At 46.1% G+C, this 23,930-nt stretch overlaps 1 protein-coding gene and 1 pseudogene across 1 annotated transcript in view; one reads left to right on the forward strand and one right to left on the reverse strand.

The window, feature by feature from the left end:
• LOC148144770 (uncharacterized) overlaps positions 1 to 23,930 on the reverse strand; it is a 392,813-nt gene that overhangs the window by 144,695 nt on the left and 224,188 nt on the right. The gene's annotated exons all lie outside the window — the stretch shown is intronic.
• On the forward strand, positions 9,294 to 22,851 carry LOC148144774 (uncharacterized; annotated as a pseudogene).

The raw sequence follows: 23,930 nt of genomic DNA on the forward strand, positions 1-23,930 counted from the left end.
CCACAAGCTCGCAGAGAGTTGCGGGTCTCTATTCATGATTAAAGGAAGTGATCGCACTGCAATGATTTTACGTTATGTGTAACAACGGACATCAACAGTTCATGTCTGGTCTGTCTCTCCCCCCTCTCCCTCTGTCTCTCGAAACAATTTCCAACTCTCTCTCAATAAAAAGCTGAAAGAACTGTGGATGCTGTATATCAGAAACAATAAAAAGAACTGATGGTGATTGGGAAATTGTCGATTTATATGCAGGAGATATTGTGGGAGGAAGGCGGACGCAGGAAATGATAGACCAGGACAGAGCCCAAAGCGAGGGAAGAACTGTTGGACAGGAAAGGGAGTTGATAACGATCTGCATGGGAGGGTGAATGAAGACTGTTCGTGGCTAAGAATAGGTAGCGTGTAATGACAGACTATGTGATAACAAGGCTTGGTGTGTGTGGAAGGGACGAGGACACTATGGATTTCAGGCCCTAGAATTATTGAATTCGATATTGGGACCAGAGGGATGTATGCTCCCCAAGTGTAATATTCGGTGCTCTTCGTTCTGCTGGTGCTGAGCTTCGCTGGGACACTACAGCAAACCTGAGACAGAGATGTTGGCCAGCGAACAGGGTGGGGTGTGGAATTGGCAGGCAACTGGAAGCTCATGGTCTTTTTTGCGGACAGAACGTAGATGTTCTGTGAAGCAGTCACCCAATGTAGACGAGACCACATTGTGAGCAGCAAATGCAGTAGACTGGGTTGTGGGTAGTGCGGGTAAAGTGCCGCTTCACCTGGAAGGTAAGTTTGGGCCCTTGGATAGTGAGGAGGGAATAGGTAAATGGGCTGGTGTCACACATTCGGTAGTTGCAGGGGAAAGTGCCGTTGGACTATTGGGGTGGGAATGGGGGTAGGGTTGATGGGAATGAAGGAAGAGTGGAACCAAGGTATAACTCCTGCCCATTTACCTATCTGCCAAATAGAAGAATTTGTTAAGTGTGTACAAGGAAATTTTCTAATTCACAATGTGGATGTACCTACTGGAGAGGGTGTAAAACATAAGGGCCAACAACCCCAATCCTATTAACATTAAAATAGTGATTGAAAATAATATATCAGATCTAAAGGTTGTAGTTCCAAATTGGAGGAAGATTCAGGTATTCGGCAAGATCTTTCAAAAGCTGATTGGGGGCAGATGTTCGCAGGTTGCTGGAAAATGGGAAGCCTTCAGATATGAGATAACAAGAGTCCAGACACAGAATATTCCAGTTAGGGTGAAAAGAAAGGCTAGTAGGTGTAGGGAATGCTGGATGACTGGAGAAAATGAGATTTTGGTAAAGAAAAACAAGGAAGCATATGTCAGGTATAGACAAAGAGATCGAGTGAATCCTAAGAGTGTAAAGGCAGTACGAGCATACTTAAGAGAGAAATCATGAGGGCATAAAGGGGGCATGAGATAGGTTTGGCAAATAGAGTTAAGGAGAATCCAAACTGTTTTTAAAAAGACATTAAGGACAAAAGGTAAAAAGGGAGAGAATAGGGCCCCTCAAAGATCAGCAAGGCGGCTTATGTGTGGAGCTGCAGTAGATGGAGGAGATGCTGAACGAATATTTTGCATCAGTGTTTACCGTGGAGAAGGGCATGGAAGATATAGACTGTGGGGAAATAGATGGTGACGTGTTGGAAAATGTCCACATTACAGAGGAGGAGGTCTTGAAATGCATAAAAGTGGATACATCCCAGGACCTGATCAAGTGTACCCTAGAACTCTGTCGGAAGCTAGGGAAACCATTGCTGGACCTCCTGCTGAGATATTTGTATCATCGATAGTCACAGGTGAGGTGCCGGAGGACTGGAGGGTGGCTAACGTGGTGCCACTATTTAAGAAAGTGGTAAGGAAAAGCCAGGGAATGCAAGACCAGTAAGCCTAACATCCGTGGGTGACAAGTTGTTGGAGAGAATCCTGGGAGATAGGATTTACATGCATTTGGAAAAGCAAGAATTGATTAGCGATAGTCAGCATGGCTTTGTCCGTGGGAAATCATGTCTCACAAACTTGATTGAGTTGATTGAAGAAGGAGTTTGATTCAGATAAATGCGAGGTGCTGCATTTTGGGAAAGCAAATCTTAGCAGAACTTATACACTTAATGGTTCGGTCATAGAGAGTGTTACTGAACAAAGAGACCTTAGAGTGCAGGTTCCGAGCTCCTTGAAAGTGGAGTCAAAGGTATATAGGATAGTGAAGAAGGTGTTTGGTATGCTTTCCTTTATTGGTCAGAGTATTGAGTACAGGAGTTGGGAGGTCATGCTGCGGCTGTACAGGACATTGGTTAGGCCACTGTTGGAATATTGCGTGCAATTCTGGTCTCCTTCCTATCGGAAAGATGGTGTGAAACGTGAAAGGATTCAGAAAAGATTTACAAGGATCTTGCTGGGGTTGGAGGATTTGAGCTATGGGGAGAGGCTGAACAGGCTAGGGTTGTTTTCCCTGGAGCGTCGGAGGCTGAGGGGTGACCTTATAAAGGTTTACATAATTATGAGGGGCATGGATAGGATAAATAGACAAAGTCTTTTCCCTGGGGTGGTGGAGTCCAGGACTAGAGGGCATAGGTTTAGGATGAGAGAGGAAAGATATAAAAGGGATCTAAGGGGCAACTTTTTCACGCAGAGGGTGGTACATGTATGGAATGAGCTGCCATAGGAAGTGGTGGACGTTGGTACAATTGCAACATTTAAGAAGCATTTGGATGGGCATATGAATAGGAAGGAATTGGAGGAATATGTGCTGGGTGCTGGCAGGTGGGGCTAGATTGGGTTGGGATATCAGGTCGGCATGGACGGGTTGGACCGAAGGGTCTGTTTCCCTGCTCTACATCTCTATGACTAAGTAAGAAAGTGGATTGATGAAGGCAGAGCGGTGGACGTGATCTATATTAACTTCAGGAAGGCATTCAACAAGGTTCCTCATGGGAGACGTATGATCTCATGGAATACAGGGAGAACTAGCCACGTGGATACAGAACTGGCTCGAAGGCAGAAGACAGAGGGTGGTGATGGAGGGTTGCTTTTCAAACTGGAGGCCTGTGACCAGTTGTGTGTAATAAGGATCGGTGCTGGGTCCACTACCTTTTGTCATTTATACAAATGATTTGGATCTAAACATTGGAGGTATAGTTACCAAGTTTGTAGATGACAAAATTGGAGGTGTAGTGAATGCAAAGAAGATTACCTCAGATTACAACGGGATTTTGATCAGATGGGCCAATGAGCTGAGTGGCAGATTGAGGTTAATTTAGATAAATGTGGGGTGCTGCATTTTGGAAAAGCAAATCAGAATAGGTCTTTTACACTTAATGGTAAGGTCCTCGGGAGTGTTGCTGAACAAAGAGACCTTGGAGTGCAGGTTGATAGCTCCTTAAAAGTAGAATCGCATACAGATAGGATGGTGAAGTAGGCGTTTGTTATGCTTTGCTTTATTGTTCAGAGTATCGAGTAAAGTCATTGAGAGCTCATGTTGCCACTGTACAGAACATTGGTCTGGCCACTTTTGGGATATTGCATGTAATTTTGGTCTGCTTCCTATCGGAAAGATGGTGTGAAACTGGAAAGGGTTCAGAAAAGACTTACAACGATGTTGCCAGGGTTGGAGGATTTGATCTAAATGGCCTACTCCTCCTGTTATTATGAATCTGTAACCCTGAATTTCCCATGGTAGAAGCGTTCCCATGGCACAGAGGAGGTTTTCTAACATAAACTTAAAGCCATTGCTTTGCTTGAACTCAAACTGCTTGACTTGGAGGAGAGTGGGAGTTTGCAAAGTGTCCTCCCCTCCACACGTGCCTCAACTGCAGGGCAGCTGTCCGGCACGCCCTCCATTGTTGACGTCATCCCTGTTAGTTTCAGAGTGAAATTCTCTCCCTCTGGGCAACATCTGGGAGCAAAGCAATGTCTCCCGCTTTCCATTCCCCATCCTCCAGGAGTGAGACAGGGAGTGGGAGGGGGAGATGGGGGTGGATGAAACACTGTTCACTTGTAGCAACTGGAGTGAATCCAGGGAGGGAGCAGAGTGTCCAAAGGTGCTCAGCTACTTTTTTTTCTCTTAAGGGTACTTTCCTTGTGTATTCCCTCAGTTTGGCACGTTTACAGTTTGCTCCCTCGAAAAGGATTGCTTCTTTCTTCATGTTCACAATTAAAAGGCTAGTTTCTCAGGGAACTGAGCAGCATTTAAGGGATTGGCACATTGATATAAAATGTAGGCGTATGTTGCTGCATTTGGTGTACATATGATATTGTTGGCTGTTGTGAAAGTTTCTTTGCAATTATTATTCACCTTCTCGTGTAGTAATGGGGTCACGTCCTTTTTTTGTCATTTTTTTTATCTAATCCGACAGCAGGAAGTAATTCAGTAACTTTACTGGCTTTCTTTTCTCAAGCAGCCTTGACATTTCATTTTCATATCCTTGATTCAGCTCCATTTCCAGCACCTTTTCAGGCAGTTTATCCCATGTTATTGTCGCCTAAATGAAGTTTTCCTCCAAACACACTTAAGGCTATCTGGTTGCATAAGTGTTTTCAGGATTCTGTGTGCTGGGTAATATGTGATCAGCAGGCATCTGGCAATCTACAGAAATCGCCACCTTTTTTATGTTCATTTAACGTACTGACGTGATCACTTATTTTGTGATTTTTTTTGCAGGAAGATGTGCAGAAAGAAATCTGAAAGCAAATGATCAATCAACTTCTGACAGCGCCACTTGATTCATTGGGACTTGAATATCAGCAGCCATTCCAATCAAGAAGAAATGTTTCCTTTTGGTTGCTTCAAAGAATTTGGACACTGGTGCCGCAGGAAGAATACTGAGACACCGAGTGAGGGAGATTCAGTGCGCTGACTGTGAAAAGTGCTCCAAACCAGTTACTCAGCTTGGGGGAATCAAAATCACATCCCTCACGGTGGGACAGACTATGTCCCCGTTCTGTTTGTAATTTCAAACCCAGAGCAACACAAGGAAAGTTCCCCCAATGGGGAAACCGTGGAAATGTGGGGACTGTGGGAATGGATTCCCCTCCCCATCCCTGCTGGAAACCCACAGATGCATTCACACCGGGGAGAGGCCATTCACCTGCTCAGTGTGCAGGAAGGGCTTCAGTCGGATCAGCCAACTGCAGACGCACGAGTAGGTCCACAAGGGAGAGAAGCCATTCACAGTCCCCATGTGCGGGAGGGGTTTTACTCAGTCAGTTGCACTGCTGACCCACCAGCGGCTCCACACCGGAGAGAGGCCATTCACCTGCTGTAAGTGCCGGAAGGGCTTCACCTGCTCCTCCCACCTGCGGAGGCACCAGTGAGGTCACGTGCCATCGCAGGGGGATTGAAGGACCGATGGCCGAGTGATCCTATCAAGCCAGCTCTGGGGAATCCCAGGTTTGAATCCTGCCGCGGCAGATGGCAGAATTGGAATTCCGTCAGTAATCTGGACTTCATAATCTAAGGATGAAACCATTTCCTGGGGAAACCCCCCCCCCCCCCCTCCCCATCTGATTCACTCATGTCCTTTTTCGGGAAGGAGACTGCCGTTGTGGGAAAGGGTTCACTCAGTCGTCCCAGCTGCATGCTTTACCCGGCTGTACCAGGGATCCGTTACAAAGGGACAACTGAGCTGACCAATAGTAAAGAAAATGGGGCGGGAGGAGTGGGGCGAGTGTATGCACTTTGAGTTTGAGGTTTTTTTTAAAGCTACTTTTTCTACATCGTTTTGCTGGGGAGATCTGAAGCTGTAACAAAATTGGGTCGCAGTAGAGGTTACCTAAACTTACCACCAGGCTTAGACACTCATTGAAAGCTGGAGATCCAACAGGTTTTTGATTTAAAGCTGCTCATTTCTTTCAGCCTCCAGCACTAAGTTTTCAGTGTCGTATCTCAGAAGGAGCAGTGAATGAGTAGCTAGTATTGGAAGAAATTGTATGTTTTTCAGGACTGCAGGTTCATTGTTTCATTGGCATTGCAAAGTTTACTGGCAACAGTGGAGGGTGTGGGCTGTATTCATTGGAAAAAAAGTTTAAAAATCTCACTGACACAGTCCAACAAGTCTATTTGGAAGAATTAGGTTTTGGAGCGCTGCTCCTTCATCATGTCGCTGTGGAGTAGGATCATAAGACACAGAATATATAGCAAAAACCTTTAGTGTCATGTAACATAAATGATATATTGAAGAAACCGAGATTGCTGTTAAATCTTTCATCTTTTAAAATGGGTTGCAGATTTCAGTTCATTAATTTGTACATTTCAGAACCTCTTTTAAGTCAGATTCTCCAGGTAACTTAATGTTTTATATAAGGAACCTCACGTCAAACAACGCATGAAAGCTGAGGTTCGAGACTGTCTGTATCCCAATCTTGAGTCAGACTGGTTCTATTTCCAAATATATAATTGTGCAAATGCAAATTCACCCCAAATGTATGAGTGCATGCATGAGAGAGAGCGTGTGTGTATGCGTGTGCATGCTGGGTAAAGTGTGTGTGTGTGTGTGAGAGAGAGAGAGAGAGAGAGAGAGAAAGAGAGGGTGTGACATGGACCCAAGGTCGCGGTTGAAGCCATCCTCCTGGTTTCCGAACTTGGCTATCAGCCTTTGCTGGCCCACTAAAAATGATTAAGCAGTTACACAACACACATTGGAGAGGGCAGGGTTGGACTTGTCTTTCGATTTGCAGAAGGTGGGAGGTTCTGGGTGCTGGAAGCTAGGGAAACACAGGCTGGAGGACCTTCGGCTCAGAGAGCTGGAGCTGGAAGCCAGGCTGCAGACACTTTGGGGGAATCAGAGAACCCCAACACTGTGGAAACAGGCCATTTGGCCCAACATGTTCACACTGACCCTCTGAAGAGCATCCCATCCAGACCTACCCAATAACCCCCACAGTTAATCCCTGAATTTATAATGCCCAATCCACTCTAACCTTCACATCTTTGAACCATGGGAGGAAACCGGAGCACCTTGAAGAAACCCAAGCAGACGTGGGAGGGGTGGTGGGGGTGGGGGGGGGGAGTCGGGGAGATAGGGAAATGCAAACTCCACACAGTCACCCTGAGGGTGGGATCGAACCCAGGTCCCTGGCGCTCCGAGGAATCCCCTCTCCAGCTCTCAGCAATCAATTGGCCTAGTCCCAATCCTGGTGACACTCCAGTCAGTTTGAGGAATTGAATTTGCTTCCACAGAGTTTCTATGATGCAGTGGGCATTGTGTCTCAGCAGCTTCAACGATCCACTGACGGGCTCGCCTACAGCAAAAACACTAGTTCACATTTCGCTAAAGAGTTCAAGTTCTCTCCACAATCAGAACCCTGAAACAGTCTGTGTGTAATCACGGGCTTCTCAAAGCACGTTGATGTTTGAAATCATTTCCTGTCGACAAACATTTCCCCTCCTGGATTCAAACGCTGCTGATATTCAGGCCCTGAGTAAATTCCTTGTGCATGCCTGAAGAGCAAATCCTCCTCTGCTAATACCTAGAGAAAACACATCACTGCTGTCAGTGCAGGACAGAAAACAGATGAGAGAATTCTGGTTTATATGAAACAGACTTCGCTATCTTCTACTCGAAATCTCTGTGTCTCAATTCCTCCACCTTTCAATGGACTCCAACCCATCCTCCTGTTTTTGCCCAGCTCCCGTCTCCTGAAAGGGCTGACTCTTGGTTCAGTTTCAAGCCACTTCTTGCCATCCCCAGTGTGCAGAGAAGGGGATGCTGGAAGTGGGTGGCATCCTTTCACCACCTCCCCATTCAATCAGGACCCGATCATGCCCTCAGCTTCTCCTGTCCATTCTCTCTCGCTATCCCTAGCTTCCCGTCTCTTTTCTCTCTCTCTCACACACACATACACACATGCCACGCTCTGCATCTCCGTCCATTCTATCTCCACGCCCTCTGCCCCCGTCCAGTCTCTCATCCACCTGCTTTTCCCATCCAATCCTCTTCTCTCTCTCCACACCCTCTGCCTTCCGCCATCCAGTCCCTCTCCACACACACTCTGTCCCCTCTCCATTCTCTCTCTTTCCCCACCCTCTGCTCTCTATCCATTCCCTCTCTCTCCCCAACCCTCTCCTGTCATTCATTGTTGCCCTCTTTCTCCCCCACCGTGACCCAGTTCATTCTCTCTCCCGACACTCTGCAACTCCTAATTTCTCTCGTTTCACACTCTGTATCCACCCTCCCCATTCTGTCTCTCTGACAAACCCTCTGCCCCCCACCCTATGTACCGCCAGGCTTTCTTTACCCCCAATGCTCTGTCCCCATGTCCATTTTCTCTCTCTTTCTTCCTCCCAGCCTCTGCCTCCCATCCAAGTTCTCTACCTGCACCCCCACTCCCATCCTTTCTCGTGCCTCGAGCCCTCGTTGATCACTGTATCAAGCCTTTCTAAGGATAGAGAGTGAATGGATGGTCATGACTCTACCTGGAAGATGGGGGAGGGGTGGTTGGAGGGGAGGTGGGTGAGAAATCGCTGATCTTTAACATTGAAAATGGCTAAAATGATTTATTAAGAAACATTGGTAAAGTCTGAAAGCATGTTCAATTGTTTAAAAAGGTGCAGACACCTTTCTGAAACTTGCATTGAAGTCTGTACAGTTAGGCCACAGTTGAGGACAGGCTGTAAAGGTGGAATGGCCTATTCCTAGTCTTGGTTCAGATTATGTACAAATAGAGTCATAGAGACGCACAGCACGCAAACCACATATTCTAAATTAATCTCGTGATCCATTTGCCACCATTTGGCCCATCTCTCTCTCTCAACCCTTCCTATTCATATACCCATCCAGATGCCTTTTAAATGTCGTAATTGTTCCAGATTAGACCACTGTCTCTGGCTCTGCGTGAAAATGTTACCAGTTCGGTCCCTTTTAAACCTTTTCCCTCCCAGATAAGCCTATGCCCCCGTAGTTTTGGACTTCCTCTATCCTGGGGAAAAGACATACAAAAGTGGAGCAGCCAGACAAAATGAAAAAGGAATAAACTGTTGAGTCCCAGGGAAACAAAATAAATGTTTTTTTCTTATTGGCAATTGGACACTGTAAATCTATCAGTTGCACCAGCATCTCCATTGGGCATTCTGCGCATGCTTCTCGGTGTCAGCAAGCACTGCGCATGTACGCCGGTGTCAGCAAAATACTGCGCATGCTCTTCGCTGCCGGCGGAAACAGCGCACGACATTCTTCTGCTGGACCAATAGGAAGCACTGGAAGACCGGAAAGAATGTGGTCCTCCGGCTTTTGATTACTCTCCCCCCCCCCCCCTTCCCCCTACCATATCTGAATGCGGAAGTTGGACCATGAGCTTGTGAAGCTGGTGTTGCTCCTCTCTCTCTGAATGAAGATTGAACTTCAACTTCTTCCGTCTGTCCAAAATCTGTGAGTACAACACGCTCTTTTCCATTTTATTTTTTTATTCTGGCGTTCAGTTCTTGACTTGCAGCAAAGTTGATTTAGGTCTGTGTCTTATTTGGCAAATGCAGTAACACATTGTGAAGTTATAGCCTTTCCTGTAAAAAATAACAGAAAGGAGATACGTTGTTTAAATGGTGATATATTGGGTTGTGGAGCAAGTGAAGACTGCAGATGCTGGAATCAGAGTCAAAAATTTAGCGCTGGAAAAACACAGCAGGTCAGTCAACGTTTTGGGCAAAAGTCCTTCATCAGGAATGATGTGTAGATGTACACAGGTGCCTCGGCTACCTTCTACTCAGGCTTTCTACTCTAGTCAATGCCAGTTGTCAGATAGGTGCAGCAAGCAATGCAAGTGATATGTTAGCAAGAGGAATGGAGTTCAGAAGTGGGGATGTCTTCCTGCAGTTAGGGAAGCATTGAATATATTCAAAGCGGAGTTCATCTGACTTTTGAATCTCAAAAATAGTTATCGGGGAAGGCAAGAAAATGTGTTTTTTTTTCAAAAATATTTTTAGAAACTTTTTCAGATCTTTCACAAAACATCTATAGACAAAAAAGAACAATACCAAAATAGAAAGATATATGCAGTGGAACAAGGTCATATCACAATACTATTAATAATGAACTACCTACTATTCTACCAGAACAAACTTAGCTTAAACTAAACTGCAATCAAATTAAATAAAAACTAAATTAAACTGAATTCAAATTAACTCAAATTATATCACATTACTTTATTCTATTTCACTCACTACACCTCCACTGAGGTTCCCATCCCTGGAAGCACCAGTTATTGTACCCATATTCTTTTTCCCCAGCCTCCCCCTCCCAGGGTCCCACGGGTGCTCAGACTGATTCCCATGGCTATACCACGGCCCTATTTAATATTGCCGATAAGTCTGCATCAATATAATTTAGAAAGACTGCCATGTCTTGTAAAACTGCACCATATTTGTGAGGTAATCTTGGGGGAGATGTTCCATCACCAGCCTATGCCACCCCATAAGCCCTGGGGGATTTTCCAACGTCCAAAAATGTTCTTCCTTGCACAATGGGTAAGAATGTTACACAGTCTGTTCCCCTGTTCCCCCAGAAAGACAAATTTGGCAACTCCAGAAGTAGGATCCACTTTAACTTCAATCCCCAGGATGTCCTTCAGCTCCCTTACGATAGCACTCCAATATCGCCGGATCTTACAACATAACCAATAGCAGTGTGTGAGAGTGCCTATATTAATTTTACATTTGGGACACCCTGGTGATGCCACTCTCTTGAACTTAGCTAGCCTCTCTAACGTCAAATGAGCGCTGTGTAAATTCTTCAATTGAATGGCCTGTGCTTTGTTACATATTGAAATTTTCCTTACATTTTCCCATATATCTTCCCATACTTCCAATGAAATATCCTCTCCGAGCTCCTGATTCAACGTCCTACAGAGTCCCTCCATGTCCCTTAAGGCACGTCTCTTCTGTAAATGATACAAAGTACTAACTGAAAGAGCGCCTGTACACCGGAGCAGTCATTTCTCCACGTCTGACCTGTAAAGCTGAGCCAGGAGTGTGGTCTTCCTCTGTATATAATCCCTTATCTGAAAGTACGGATAAGGTTCCTATTAGACAATCCATATTTCTGACTTAGTTGGCTAAATGTCATCAAGACCTCCCCCTTGCATGAATCTCCCAGACAGGAGATTCCCTTATTCTCCCATGACTTAAAGCCGGAGTCCATTGCTCCAGGTTTAAATCCTTGGACTCTCACCAATGGGGTAAACGGCGAGGTCTGAAGCCAATTGCCCTTGTCTTGTCTCATTATCCTCCAGGCTTTCACTGTATTTAAAATGATTGAATTCTTACACTGCTCAGTTATGGATTTCATCTTATCCATGAATAATAGATGAACTGAGGGGACATCTCGACTGAGGCTTCAACGTCAAATCAAATCCCTCTGTGCTCAGTCACCCACATATGCTAACAAAGCGCTTATTTGATATCTCTTCAAGTCCAGAAGGTCCACCCTCCCTCATCCTGCGAGAGCTGCAATTTGGTAAATTTAATTAGGGGGCGCCTGCGACATCAAATAAAATAACCGAGCCAACCATCAAGCCTCAGTAATACTCATCTGGGTAGCAACAACGGAAGCATTCTCATGGGGTACAACAGGCGAGGAAGAACATTCATTTTAAATCAGGGCAATTTGTCCGAACCATGATAACGGTAATCCCTCCCAATGCTGCAAATCCTGCTTTATCCTCTCCAGTAACTGTACATGTTAGCTTTATACAGCTGGTGGAAAGCAGGAGTAATAAACATTCCCAAATACAAAAAATCCTTTTGATGACCATCTAAACAGGGACTGCATTCTATCCTTCAGATCAGGCACCTCCACTAGTCCTCCCACCGGCTTGGCTTCCAATTTTCTAAAGTTGATCCTGTAGCCCGAAAACTGCCAAACACATTAATTGTTTGAATCAATCGAGGAACTGACTCCTCCAGATTGACCAAGAACAAAAGGACATCATCAGCATATAGGGTGATCTTATGCTTGCCCATTCCCACCTCTGGCGCCACTATTTCAGGATCCCACCTGATAGCCTCAGCTAATGGCTCAATTGCCAAGGTAAATAGCAGTGGTGAAAGAGGACACCCCTGTCGACTACCCCTCCCAATATGAAAGTTATCTGACTTTGTGCCGTTTGTGATGACTGCTGCTTTAGGATCATTGTACAACACCACTAACCGTCTAGCAAAGGAACCCCCGCCCCAGACCAAAACGCTTGAGGACCCCAAACAAGTACAGCCATCCTATCCGGTCAAACACCTTTTCTGCATCTCGGGAAACCACTGAACCCGGGATCAATCTTTGCTGGCATACCTGCACTATGGTCAGTACGCTCCTGATATTATTGGAGGAGCTACGGTCCTTAAAACCCATCTGATCTTCTTTCATAATATAGGGCAACACCTTTTCCAACCTCAGGGCCAGCATCTTGGGTAGAATTTTAAAATCTACATTCAACAGTGAGATGGGTCTGTATGAAGCACATTCTTCAGGCTCTTTCCCCTTCTTTAAAATGAAGGCGATATTAGCCTCCCTAAGAGAGGGTGGAAGACAAACCTGTGTATCTGAATAGCAAGACATCCCCAGAGGTGGCATTTATGAATTCCTTATAGAATTCACTTGGGAATCCATCTGACCCCGGTGTGTTGCCACTCTGGAGATGCTTTATTGTTTCCTGCACCTCCTGTATCGTCATAGGGGCATTCAACAGGGAAACCTGTTCCGCCTTTATACTGGGGAGGGGCAGGTTCTCCAAATTCAAACAATCTTTGTTTGGCGAAGGAGACCCTTTTTTGCCACCTGTGTGTGCAATGAGTCGAGAGCAGCCCGGAGAGCTGCAGCTTGACCAGTGAAGGCCTAATATAATATACTTCCTCAGCATCTGTTGTTGCTCCTCCCTCTGCTTCCTTAGAGTTGTTGAATACGAAATAACTAGGCCTCATAAATATGCCTTAGTGGCCTCCCACAGTATTGCTGGATTACTGGCCTGACTGGAGTTGATATTCCAGAAGGCCCTGAACTTTCTTGTGATGTACTCAACGAATTTGCTGTCCCTTAACAGGAATGGGTCCATGTGCCAGTGCCATCCATTCCACCACCCATGATTTTACCATCTAAATACACTGGCGCATGGACCAAGACAGCTATCTGCCCAATTTTACAAGCCAATGTTCTGTCCAAACAATCCAATGGCATAAAAAACATGTCAATTCGCGTGTGGCACTTGTGTGGGTTGGAACAGAAAGTAAAGTCTCTTCCATTTGGGTGGAGGTGCTTCCACACATCCACTAACCCGACCTCCTCACACTGGGGCAGCACGGTGTTTAGCATTGCTGCCTCACAGCACCAGGGACCAAGGTTCAATTCCGGCCTCGGGCAACTGTCTGTGTGGAGTTTGCACATTCTCCCCATGTCTGTGTGGGTTTCCTCCGGGTGCTCTGGTTTCCTCCCACTGTCAAAGATGTGCAGGTAAAGTGAATTGGCCATGTTAAATTGCCCATGGTGTTAGGTGCATTAGTCAGAGGGAAATGGATCTGGGTGGTTTCCTCTTCGGAGGGTCAGTGTGGACTTGTTGGACCGAAGGGCCTGTTTCTACACTGTAGGGAAACTAATCATGTCCACCAACTGCTTAGATTGAGCAGTCATACATGCCAGGCCCTTTGTCACCCTGTCTACCTCAGGATCTATTAGGTAATTAAAATCCCCTCCTATGATCGTGCTGTGCACCCCAAGACTCATTAATTTAGCAACTGCATCAATCAGAAATGTAAGAGGGTGCACGTGGAGGGTGGGGAGGATACACATTCAGGACGCCATACTCTTCTCCATGTCGTTGAGCTTTAAGAACGATGGGCAGTCCATGTTTGTCCTTATTTTGCTCAATTGCCTGGAAAGGAAGGTTCCTTCTTACCAATATAGCCACTCTTCTACTCTTGGAGCTAAAGGAGGCGAAGAATACCCTATCATAACCCCCCCTTGCTGCAGTTTCAGATATTCCTTATCGGTTAAATGTGTTTCTTGCAGCAGGGCGATGTCCATCCTTTCCTCCCTGAGGTTTGACAGAACCTTCTTTCTTTTTAATGGGGGAATGGCTCCCTTTTACATTCCAGGTGCACCACCTGAACGAATCACTAGCCATGGTCATCCAGAACAGCCCGTGGTTTCCCGAGAGGAGGAAGCTTATCTGAAGTGCGGCGAGTGACAAAGACAATAAATGTATAAAGTGTAAAAGCTACTACAACTAAAAAACTAACTAACCACTACATATAACTTAAGCAAACACCCAAATAACCCCCAATACCATTAGAGATCTCCCTCATCCCTGCCCATAGGGTGCCCTCCTCCCAATCCTTGCTACCATCCCGGCTCCTTCCAGCTGAGGCCGTGCCCTAGCCCCAGGGAATTCACAGATGAAAAACATGTTATTTACATTCTGAGAGTTAACAATGGATGTCCATTTCCCACCCACACACCCTTTCTCCATACATCTGAACCACCCCTAATCCAAAACCAAAAGGACAGCAGTAAAACAAAGGCCCCAGATAATATCCAACTGACCGATATACTAAATCATTCTGGTTTTACTTCAAGGCAGTTGGTATAAAACTGATAACCACAAAATAAGTGGAGAGAGGAGACAGGAAGGGGCAAAAAAACTGTACCATTGTCTGTAACGATGCCCCCTCCCTCCACCCCGACTGGAGTCCTTTAATTCAGAGAATTCACATAGTCCTTTGCTTTTCCTGCTGAATCAAAATTATATACTACCCCTCCATGAGAGAAATGCAACACGGCCAAGTACCTGAAGTAATATTGATTGTTCAGATCCCTTAATTTTCTCAACCTCATCAAATTCCTTCTCTTCTTAATTCTGGGACCTGAGAAGTCCTGAAAAGACATTATTCTTGAGCCTTTGTGCATTAAAGCCTCTGGATCGCTTCCCAGTCTTCTTGCTGTTTCAGTCACTAACTGTTTTTCTTTGTAATGCAGGAATTGCACTAGGACCGTGCGGGGGCAGGGATCCGGCCTGGACCTGCGCATTGTGATCCCGTTGGTCCACTCCACATTCAACAGGCCCGACTCCAACTCCCGCCCCAGGAATGTTGGGAGCCACTTTTCCAGGAATCCAACGAGGTCTTCACCTCCCTCGCGTTCCGGAACACCCAAGAGCTGTAAGCTTTTTCTTCTACTTTTGTTTTCCAGGTCACCCACTTGTTCCTGAAGGACCCGAACCTGGTCTTCCAACATTTGGATCCTTCCTCCTGAGACCTCCGCCACGGTCTCCGATGCCACGGTCCTCTCCTCCGCTGCCTATTCTCTTCGGGCCAACATTTGAATTTCCTGCTCCATGCTTTTCCAGCGTGGCAGATAGTGGTTCCACCGCTGCTTCAATCTTTTCTCAGAGTTTGGCAAACTCCGAGAGTAACTGCTGCTGTCCCATTAAACCCAAAGGGGCTGCCCTGGGAGTTTGAGCAATGGCTCCATGCACCCCTGATGCAGTAGGGGAGTGCTCTACCTGCTGCACCCCTTCAGCGCCTTTCCTTTGTTTGCTTTCATCCTGGTCTTAAAGCTGTCAAACCACAATTATAGCAGCTCCAGACGTTCAGTAAGTTTATATTAGCAATTTTTTTTGCGGCGGGGGGGGGGTCAAGGTCCACCTTGCCAGGGGGTATGACAGAGCCCAGCACAGCAGACCACTCAGACCACCGCTATCATGGATCTCCAAGAAAATGGTTTTAAGACCAGTACAGATACAGGGTCATACAGCACAGAAACAGACCCCTCAGTCCAACTAGTCCATGCTATGTTCTCAAATTAAACTGGTCCATCTGCCAGTGATTGGCCCATATCCCTCCGAACCTTTCCTATTCATCTACTTCTCCAAATGTCTTTTAAATGATGTCACTGTACCTGCATTCACCACTTCCTTGGGACACTCATTCCACACACAAGCCACGTTCTTAAAAAATAAGTGCTCCTCGTGTCTTTTTTAAATCTTTCTCCTCTCTCCTTCAAAATTTGCTCCCTCATCTTGAAACCCCCTCCCTCGGGAAAGGATACCCGCTGGTCACCTCATCTATTCCCCCTCATGATTTTATAATCTTCTATAAGGTCACCTCTCAACCTCCTATGCTCCAGTGAAAAATGTCCCAGCCTGTCCACCCAAATGTAGGTATATTCATTTCCAGTTATGATCTGTTCAATGCTGGTGCAGGCTCGAAAGACCAAATGGCCTACTCCTGCTCCCAGTTCTCACACGCAAAGACCATAAGACATAGGAGCAGAAATTAGGCCATTTAGCCCATCGCGTCTGCTCTGCCATCCAATCATGACTGGTAAATTTCTCAACCCCATTTTCCTGCTTTCTCCCCATAACCCTTGATCCCCTTGATATTCAAGAACCTATCTATCCCCGTCTTAAATATACTCAATGATCTGGCCTCCACAGCCTTCTGTAGCAATGAATTCCATAGATTCACCACTCTCTGGCTGAAGAAGTTTCTCCTTATCTCAGTTATGAAAGGTCTCCCCTTTCCTCGAAGACTGTACCCTCGAGTCCTAGACTCTCTGATCAATGGAAACATCTTCCCAATGACCACTCTGTCCAGGCAATTCAGTATGTTTCAGTTAGATTCCCCCTGAGTGTGGGCCTGTTAACCAGCATGAACCAGACCCTTCAGGATGAGGTACAGCAGAGATTAAGTTCAACAAAGTGAGAATGGAGGGAGAGTGTGTGGGATGGAGAGTTTCTGCTTTTAGGGAATGAGAGAGGAAAGGAAGTTCATTATAAATTAGAATTGATCAGATGTGCTGATGAGCCAAGGAGTAGCAGATGGTGTTTAATTTAGACAAATATGAAGTGTTGCATTTTGGTAAGACAAATGAGGGCAGGACTTATACACCTAAGGTCCTAGGGAGTGTGGCAGAATAAAGAGACCTTGGAGTGCAGGTTCATAGTTCCCTGAAAGTGGAGTAGCAAGTAGATCAGACAGTGAAGGTGGTGTTTGGTATGCGTTCCTCTATTGGGCAGTTCATTGAGTACAGGAGTGGGGAGGTAATGTTATGGCTGTACAGGACATTGGTTAGGCCACTTTTGGAATACCGCACTCAGGTCTGATCTCCCTGCTGTAGGAAAGATGTTGTGAAACTTGAAAGAGTCGGAAAGGATTTACAAGGCTGTTGCCAGAGTTGGAAGGTTTGAGCTCCAGGGAGAGGCTGAATAGACTGGGGCTGTTTTCCGTGGAGTTTTGGAGGCTGACGGGTGACCGTATAGAAGTTCAGAAGGGTCATGGATAGGGAGCATCGCCAAGATCTTTTCCCCAGGATATGGGAATCCAAAAGTATGGGGCATAGGTTTGAGGTGAGAGGGGAAAGGTTTAATAGGAACCTGAGAGGCAACGTTCTCATGCAGAGGGTGATGTCTGTAAGGAATGAGCTGCCAGAAGAAGTGGTGGAGGCTGGTACAAAACATTTTAAAAGGCATCTGGATGGATACATGAAGAGGAAGTGTTTAGAGGGGTATGGGCCAAGTGCGAGCAAATGGAACTAGATTAATTAAGGATATCTGGTCGGTACAAACGAGTTGGGTCGAAGGGTCTGTTTCCTTGCTGTATGACTCTAATCGTCTTCTGTGAAAGTAGAAGTGTGGTTGTGAAGACTAGACTTTCAGAGCAGCTTTCAAAGATACTTTGCCCTTCCTGGGAGCAGAAGAAGTTACAATGAAAGCTTTCATTTGTGAGACAGCAACTGAGTGAGGGAGCACATCCGGGATTTTGATGGAAAGTGGGAATTAATTGCACTGTGGGAATGAAGTGCTTTAAGGTTTACTAGCAGTAAGTACAATGTGCTGAGCAGGGAGCCTAGTGAAGGGTTAGGTTGGTTTTTGTTTTAAACTGCTTATTTCATTCAGCCTCCAACACTGTATTTCCAACGCTGTTCAGTGAATCAGTAACTGGTATCGTTAGAAGCTTTACAATTTTCAGTACTGCAGGTATTGCATTGTTTCATCAGCATTGTAAAGGTTACTGGCAGCAGCGGGAGGTGTGGGCTGTATTCACTAGAAACGATTAAGCATTTAGATAACACACATACGAGAGGGCAGGGTGGGATCTGTCTTTCAATTTGCTGAAGGTGGGAAGTTCTGGGTGCTGTGATATGGGGCACACACAACTGCGGTAAATCATAGAATCCCTACAGTGCAGAATCAGGCCCCATTCAGCCCATCAAGTCCACGCTGACCCCTCGAAGAGCATACCACCCAGACCCACCCCCACCCCACCTATCCTGTCCAGTCGTTTCTGCTGGTGAGTTAGACTAGAACTAGGGATTTGGTCTCAAGATTAGGGGGAGTAGATTTAGGACTGAGATGAGGAGAAACTGCTTTTCCTGGAGAGTAGTGAATCTATGGAATTCTCTGCCTGAGGAAGAGGTAGAGACAGTTTTATTAAGTATATTCAAGACACAGTTGGATTGGTTTTTGCAGGGTAGGGAAATTAAAGGTAGTCAGGATAACGCAGGGAGGAGGAGCTGAGACAATGGATAGATCAGCCATGATCTTAATGAATGGAGGAGCAGGCTCGATGGGTCAAATAGCCTACTCCTGCATTTATTACTCTGAAACTATAACCCTGCATTTCCCATGGGTAACCCACCTAATCTGTACATCCTTGGACACAATTTAGCCTGGCCAATCCAAATTATGGCAGGTCAGCAATGTAGTGATATGGAAAATGAACTTTCAAGAACGATAGAAAGGGACAAGGAGGAGAAATGTACCAGCAATCAAAGCTGGATTCTAAAGGTCACAAAAAAAACTAAAAGCTCAGTATTTGAATGTGTGCTGCATCATAATAAAGTGAATGAATTGACTGCACACAGAAAAGAATACTTATGGTCTGAGACACCTTACAGAGACATGGCTTCAGGATGACAAGGATTGGATCCTGAATATCAAGGGGGTACATGGAATTCAAGTTGAATGAGAAGCTCGGCTAAGGTAGAGGGTTGGCACTACTAATCAAAGCACTGATAACATGGTAGTCTGGTGTCAGATTGGATTTCAGGTCCTGATTTCTCTGTCCTCTGTTGATCTCCCTGTTCCTACAGAGTTCTATGTCAACTGTTGTCAGCTCTGCTGGATTTCTGCTGAAGTTTTGACCCCACCCCCATCTTTGATACATTCCAAATCAATAAAATATTCAGCCAATCAAGGCCTAATCCACAATTTCCCAGCCTGTCAACCATCCAGACAGAGAGACTCGTCGTAGCAGGGAAATTAAACAAAAAAAAGGTGACGATGCTTAATGTTTGTTCATTAGGAAGTAGATCAGAAATAAAGGGCTCCCAGGATTCTTATAGCGCCCAATTTGAGGAATTCTCTCTCACTTACATCTAACTATTATTACGCAGCTCTGATTTGTAACAATATTTATATCCTCAGAAATAAAGCATTTGTTATCAAATACACAGAGATAAACAGCACAGAAATAGACATTTGCTTTCTCTCATGCATGCGCATACGTATATAAAAGTCTATGGGGTGAACTTATATTTTCAGAATATTTGCAGATACATAGAACATTACAGCGCAGTACAGGCCCTTCGACCCTCGATGTTGTGCTGACCTGTGGAACCAATCTGAAGACCGTCTAACCTGTACTATTCCATTCTCGTCCATATGCCTATCCAATGACCATTTAAATGCCCTTAAATTTAGCGAATCTACTACTGTTGCAGGCAGTGCGTTCCGCACTCCTACTATTGACTAAAGAAACTACCTCTGACATCTGTCCTATATCTATCACCCCTCAGTTTAAAGCAATATCCCCTCGAGCTAGCCATCGCCATCCAAGGAAAAAGCATTCACTGTCCAAACTATCTAACCCTCTGATTACTAAGTCACCTTTCCATGTTCTTCTTTCTAACGAAAACAGCCTCAAGTTCTTCACCGTTTGCTCATAAGAACCTCTATCCATACCAGGCAACATCCTAGTAAATCTCCTCTAAACCTTTCCCAAAGCTTCCACGCCTTCCTATAATGCAGTGACCGGAACTGTACACAATACTCCAAATGTGGCCGCACCAGAGTTTTGTACATCTGCAGCATGATCTCATGGTTCTGAAACTCAATCCCTCAACCAATAAAAGCTAACACACCATATGCCTTCTTAACAACCCTGTCAACCTGGGTGGCAACCTTCAAGGATCTATGTATCTGGACACCGAGATCTCTCTGCTCATCTACACTACCAAGAATCTTACCATTAGCCCAGTACTCTGCATACTTGTTAATCCTTCCCAAGTGAATCACCTCACACTTTTCCACATTAAGCTCCATTTTCCACCTCTCAGCCCATCTCTGCAGCTTATCTATGTATCTCTGTAACCTACAACATCCTTTGTCACTATCCACAACTATACCGACCGGAGTGTCATCCGCAAATTTACTAACCCATCCTTCTATGCCCTCATCCAGATCATTTTCACAAATGACAAACAGCAGTGGACCCAAAACAGACCCTTGCGGTACCCCACAAGTAACTGAACTCCAGGATGAATATTTCCCATCAACCACCACCCTCTGTCTTCTTTCAGTTAGCTAATTTCTGATCCAAAAATTCGATTTTGCTCAAAAACTGCAAATCTGCAGGCTTCAATATAGGCAGTGAATATATATATAAATTTGTAAATTCCACTTTGTCAAAGAAAACCAGCCTGATTCAATATTGGGATGCAGACAGACACTTAACCTCACACCTTTAATGCATTGTCTGAGCTGAGATGTCACCTTTTGTTACAAAACCTTGTTATCTTGAGAAGGTGACCTGGAAGAAGATCTGGGATTTATATATTCATTTTACCTGCAACCCATTCTAAAAGATGAAAGACAGATGTTTGTCACATCTGTATGTTCACTTTCTCACTGGTGTTGGTGTCAGTACCTTGATGCCCCCCCAGGACGCTAACCATGTTGTGTCTGGTTGTTTGTAATGAAGCTGTATTGCATGTTCATCGTGAATTTATACAGTTTTTTTGGCTTCCCAAAATCAGATCTGCTCACTCTGAGCAGTATTCCAATGTCGTGGAAAATATAAACTTTCAGGTGGAGTTATCCAAAATTCAAAAGAGATGTAAGTCTTGATGTTTTTGCTTTTCTGCCCCTGTAAGATCCTGAAGCAGCACCTTCAGGAGAATTAGTTAGAGCGGAGTGAGAATAGAGAGGGAGTGTATGAGTGGGATGGTGCTTTCAATTTTGTGGAATAATAAAGGAAAAAAATGTTCTGCACAAAATAGAAGCTTGTTCTGAATTTTTACCCTGGACTTACAGTGATCACTTTTGTAATCTATTTTTACAGAGTATTTGATCTGAAGACTGAAGTTTAAAAATCAACAGACAAAGGGCTTATGTCCGAAACGTCGACTCTCCTGCTGCTCAGATGCTGCCTGACCTGCTGTGCCATTCCAGCACCGCACTTTGACACTGACTCTCCAGCATCTGCAGTCCTCACTTTCACGTCAATGTCTGACAGTCGCTTAATCCATTGCGACTGTGACTATTTTTGACTAAGATTCTGTGGAAAGGAGCAAAGCTTTGTGGTTCAGTACGTTTTCAGCATCATTGGGTCTGGACGAGAGTCCCTACTGTTGCAGTGCACTGTGTGTGGAACCTAAAACAGTTATACGGCCTGGAAAGGGATTCACAGCAGGTAGAGGCTGTACACACATTTGTGTGCAGCTGAAGCTTTGGCCATGGAGAAACCTGAGGAATCCTGCCCTGTGGAGAAACCGTGGAAGTGTGGTGATTGCGGGATACTCTTCTGTGTTCCGTCTGCCCTGGAGGCTCATCGGTGCAGTCACACTGGGGTCAGGCCATTCTCCTGCCCTGAGTGCAGGAAGGGATTCAGCAGTTCCTCCACCCTGCTGAGGCACCGACGGGTCCACACGGGGGAGAGGCCCTTCAGCTGCCCCGAGTGTGGGAAGGCCTTCAGCAATTCCTCTGACCTACTGAAGCACCAGCGGGTCCACACCGGGGAGAGGCCATTCTCCTGCCCAGAATGTGGGAAGGGGTTCAGCAGTTCTTCCGCCCTGCTGACCCACCAGAGGGTCCACACGGGGGAGAGGCCCTTCAGCTGCCCTGAGTGCAGAAAGACCTTCACCCAGGCCTCCACCCTGCTGAGGCACCAGAGTGTCCACACCGGGGAGAGGCCATTCTCCTGACCAGAGTGTGGGAAGGGGTTCAGCGATTCCTCTGCCCTGCTGACCCACCAGCGGGTCCACACAGGGGAGAGGCCCTTCAGCTGCCGTGAGTGTGGGAAGGCCTTCACACATGCCTCCAACCTGCTTACCCACCGGTGGGTCCATACTAGGGACAGGCCCTTCAGTTGCCCCGAGTGTGGGAAGGCCTTCAGCAATTTCTCCCATGTGCTGATCCACCGGCGGGTCCACACCGGGGAGAGGCCATTCGCTTGTCCTGAGTGCGGAAAGGCCTTCAGCAATTCCTCTGACCTACTGAAGCACCAGCGAGTCCACACTGGGGAGAGGCCCTTCAGCTGCCCTGAGTGCGGGAAGGCCTTCACCCAGGCCTCCACTTTGCTGAAGCACCAGCGGGTCCACACTGGGGAGAGGCCCTTCAGCTGCCCTGAGTGCGGGAAGGCCTTCACCCAGGCCTGCAACTTGCAAAGGCACCAGCGGGGACACCAGCGCTCCCAACAATCTGATTCTGCCGGTGAGGTTGCTGTGGATCACCCCCAGGACTGAACTTGCTGCCCTTTCTGGCAGTGGGTGTGGTGGAAGAGTCAATGGGCGCTTTTTTTTTGTTTTCTGCTGGACTGCACCCCCACACCCACAGTGGCTCAGCGGTTAGCAGCACTGCCTCAGTGCCAGCGACCTGGCTTCGATTCCACTATTGGGGTGACTGTCTGTGTGGAGTTTGCACATTCTCCCCCTGTGCCTGCGTGGGTTTTCTCTGGGTGCTCCGGTTTCCTCCCACAAACCAAAGATGTGAAAGTTGGGGTGGATTGGCCAAGCTAAATTGTCCCAGTGTTCAGGGATGTGTAGGTGTGGTCCATTAGTCAGAGTAAATGTAGAGTAATAGGGTTGGGAAATGGGTCTGGGTGGGTTACTCTTTGGAGGGTCAGTATGAACCTGTTGGGCTGAAGGGCCAGTGTCCACACTGTATGGATTCTGTGATTCTATGAACTTTGATCCATTGGGCGCTGCTGCTCGTTGAGCCTGGGATTGCACATTCCCACTGAAACAATCCGCACAAACCTAAGCCTGTGAGACCATTGGAGTAGAAGTTAGGCCATTCAGCCCATCGAGTCTGCTCTGCCATTGGTTAGAGACAAAAAAAACTGCAGATGCTGGAATCCAAAGTAGGCAAGCAGGAGGGTGGGAGAACACAGCAAGCCAGGCAGCACCAGCAGTGATGTCAGTGTTTCAGGTATTAACCCAAATCATTGACTTCTCCACCAGAAATGATTTACCAGGATGTTGCTGAGGGTTGGAAGGTTTGGGCTACAGTAGACTGGGGCTGTTTTCTCTGGATTATGGGAGGTTGAGGAGTGACCTTATATGAGTTTATAAAATCATGAGGGGTATGGATAGGGCAAATAGACAAGGTCATTTCCCTGGAGGTTAGACATTCCAGAAACAGAGGGAATAGGTTTATGGCAAAAGGGAAAAGATTTAAATGGGACCTATGGGGTAACTTTTTCACACAAAGGGTTGTACATGTATGGAATGAGCTCCAAGAAGAAGTGAAGGCTGTTACAATGACATTATTTAAATGGCATCTGGATGGGGACATGAATAGGAACGGTTTGGAGGGATGTGGGCCAAGTGCTGGAAACAGACCCTTTGGTCTGATTAATTTAGGATACCTGGTCAGCATGGAGAAGTTGGACCAAAGGGTCTGTTTCCAGCACTTGCCCTGTATTCCTCTAACCCTTCCT

Source organism: Chiloscyllium plagiosum, unplaced genomic scaffold (assembly GCF_037043375.1).
Source record: "Chiloscyllium plagiosum isolate Xiang-an unplaced genomic scaffold, Cpla_swu_hap1 HiC_scaffold_27, whole genome shotgun sequence".
Lineage (NCBI taxonomy): Eukaryota > Metazoa > Chordata > Chondrichthyes > Orectolobiformes > Hemiscylliidae > Chiloscyllium > Chiloscyllium plagiosum.